The sequence below is a fragment of the Nomascus leucogenys genome, chromosome 20, assembly GCF_006542625.1.
Source record: "Nomascus leucogenys isolate Asia chromosome 20, Asia_NLE_v1, whole genome shotgun sequence".
In the NCBI taxonomy this organism is placed as follows: domain Eukaryota; kingdom Metazoa; phylum Chordata; class Mammalia; order Primates; family Hylobatidae; genus Nomascus; species Nomascus leucogenys.
Window position 1 is genome coordinate 33,832,204 of NC_044400.1, and position 3,524 is coordinate 33,835,727.

The window sequence follows — 3,524 nt, forward strand, 5'->3', positions numbered from 1 at the left end:
GAGCAACGGCCGTGGAAGGGGCGTGGTCTCGGGAGGGGCCCCGAGGGGTGGGCGGGGCCGGGAGTGCGAGCCGGGCCGGGCGCAGCGAGGGGACCGGCTGGTGAGGTCCTGGAAGCTCCCCGCCGCTGAGGAGCGCCCTGCACTCCCTCTCTTCTCCTATGCGCCTCGCCGCGCAGACGTCCTTGGGCAGGTCCCTACGCCTTTCTGGGCGGAGAGGGTCAGATGAGATGCAGGAACGCCTGCTGATGGAAAGCAGGGCAGCCGGCTCCGAAAGTGCCGGGTCCAATTTCCTTCACTGACTTAAACTTCTAAAATTTTATTGATTTGTGGTGGATTATCTGATACTTCTGAGCACGCGGACAATGATATTCAGAGGCTTTTACCACACGTCTGTTGGAACATTTGGGTGATGCATAGGAAATTAAGCAAATGACGGCCGGGCGCAGTGGCTCACGCCTGTAATCCCAGCACTTTGGGAGGCCGCGGCGAGGGGATCACCTGAGGTCAAGAGTTCGAAACCGGCCTGGGCAACATAGTGAAACCCTATCTCTACTAAAAATACAAAAATTAGCCGGGCATGGTGGTGGGCGCTTGTGATCTCAGCTACTCGGGAGGCTGAGGCAGGAGAATCGCTTGAACCCGGGAGGCAGAGGTTGCAGGGAGCTGAGATCGCGCCACTGCACACCAGCCTGGACGACAGAGTGAGACTCCGTCTCAAAAAATATATATAAAAAAAGAAAAAAAGAAAAGCAAATAAAAAAATGATCCTGTTTTCGACACTGGAGAAAACAAAAGGTTGTACAATAAGGGAAATAATCATAGCTTATTAGTCAACAATATCTTAGCTCATTAGTCAACAATGTTTAGATGGTCATATTGTAAACTCTGTTGATTTAATAAAAAATGAATTGGGTCGGGCACAGTGGCTCACGCCTGTAATCCCAGCACTTTGGGAGGCCGAGGCTGGAGGATCGCTTGAGCTCCGGAGTTCAAGACCAGCCTAGACAATATAGTGAGACCTCGTCTCTAAAAAATACAAAAATTAGCCGGGCGTTGTGGCGCGTGCCTGTAGTCACAGGTATCGGGGAGGCCGAGGCGGGTGGATCGCTTGAGGGATGCAGTGAACTATGATTGCCTGACTGCGCTGTAGCCTGGGCAACAGAGAGAGACCCTGCCAAAAAAAAAAAAGAAAAAAAGGTAAAGTCCGGGCGCGGTGGCTCACGCCTGTAATCCCAGTACTTTGGGAGGCCGAGCGGGGGGGGCAGATCACCTGAGGTCAGGAGTTCGAAAGCAGCCTGGCCAACATGGTGAAATCACGTCTCTACAAAAAAACAAAAACAAAAACAAAACAACAACAACAACAACAAAAAGCCGGGGCGTGGTGGCGGGCGCCTGTAATCCCAGCTACTCGGGAGGCTGAGGCGGAGATTGCAGTAAGCCGAGATCGCGCCACTGCATTCCAGCCTGGGCGACAGCAACAGAGTGAGACTCTGTCTCAAATAATAATAAAAAAAGCCTTAAAAAAATAAAAAGTAAAAATTTTAAAACTAAAGAAAAAACCTTTAGAAGGCAGTCCTGGGAATCTTGTCTGGCCTGTGCAGCCTGACCTCCTGCGAGGGCTTGTCCACAGCGTCTTGCTGTCTTGCTGTGCTGGCACTGTGGTCTTCCTCCACCTGAGAGGTTCCCTCCTCCAGGGCATGCTCTCTTTGCTTCAGCACTGCTTCTCTAAGGAACCTGCCCAGACCTGAAGGGCTGGCCACGCCCCTTTTCACTTGCTCAGAGAAGCTGAAGGTTCCGGAGGGTTTGATGCTTGCCGGCGTTCCTCTGTACACCCAGCACTGAGTGATAGGCCAGATAACCACAGCCGCCCAGCCACTGCACCATGTGCTGGGGTCTGGGCAAAACATTTACTATTTTTACTTTTTACCTATGACTTGTCTAAGGTCAGGTTACCTTGGAGATTCACAGTCCTGTCACAAAGTAGGAAATGCCTTATAAGTAACAGGACCAAGATTTGCGCTTAGGCCTGTGGGACTGCCAGCCAGAGAAGATTCCAGCTGTCACCTGCCCTGGGTTATTTCTTTGGTTGGGAGCCAAGATGTGATCACAGAATAGCCATACTGGGGGAAGGGGGTCTGATTGGCAGCAGGAACTTGAGGGACTGATGGTGAACTGGAGACCTTTCTTTTCTTTTTCCAATAGTTTTGAAATTGGAGTCCTCCCCCGCCCGCCACCCCAGTTTTACAGGGCATACAGAATCTGTGTGAGTAGAAATAATGCATAAGCGGCAGGAAGAGGCCCTCGAATCCTTGTCTGAGCTTGATTTTAATGAGGAAAACAGACACAGAAGGGACAGGACTTGCATTACATTCCTCAGGCTGCTACTCTGATTCTTGTACAGCATTGGTTCAGTCAAGCCATTCAACCAGCCCACTTAGTATTTCAGTCACATTATTCAAGCCAAGGTTACAGACCTAGATTGATCTAGAAGCAGCTGTAGAGCACCTCCCCCACCCCCACTCCCACAATTAGCACCACTGACCTCTGATCAGATGGTTTATTTCACACTACAGAAGTCAACAGTGATGGCTAAAATTGCAAATTTTGCTTTATCACCAATCACCCTCTTCCCCAAAATCAGTCATACGGAATTCCATGCTGTTTAATTACAGGTACTATGGAATGTAATCTCTAGAACATTAATTTCTCTTGAAGAAACGAATTCCTCTTCACACACATCAGTTATTAACAAAGCCTGTAAATGTCTAACCAGCTGCTGGTAGTCAATTTTCAAAATTACCTAACCCTGATAGCACGTTTTTATCTGTAGCCATGTGTTTTTGAGCTTTGCTAAGCGCTAAGGGCCTCCGAATTGAGTACCTTAAAAAAAAAAAAAATTCTACCTCCCTGCAAATAGAGTGTCAACTGCTGATCTTTGGGTGGGTTGGGTTAGGGGGCTGGAGCCAGGGAGGGACAAGCAGGCCCCAGGGTGCTGCCCAAATGGAATACTGAATTATTTTTGCCAAGTTAAAAAAAAAAAAAAAAGCATAAACTGAAGATGTCCTTTTCTCCAAACACATCTCATCTTTTCTGGGCCATCCAAAAACAAAACTTCACTGGTTAAGTCAGACTGCACCAGTATGTCCCAGGGTCTTTGCTTGAATTAATTAACATCACCAAATTATATTATATTTTAGTGTTTTTTTCCTCTTCAAGAGATTTTGGCTTTTTTTGGTAAGGTCAGTCTCATTTGAAAATCTAACAAAAACAACGAACCTGTCTGGAAAAACCCAAATCTTAAAAGGGCTAATGAATGATTGCTCATGGAACTTGGCTCCGAAACACCAGTAACATTGCCACCAACCACAAAAATATACACAAGGGTGGGGTCACGAGCACCACACAAAATATCCAAGCTGACCGAACACTATCTTGTTGCCTGTCTTCAAAAATAAAACAACTGTTACCACCATTCCATATAAATCAAGTCACATGGCTAAAAAAGAAAAAGCAGGACAAAACAA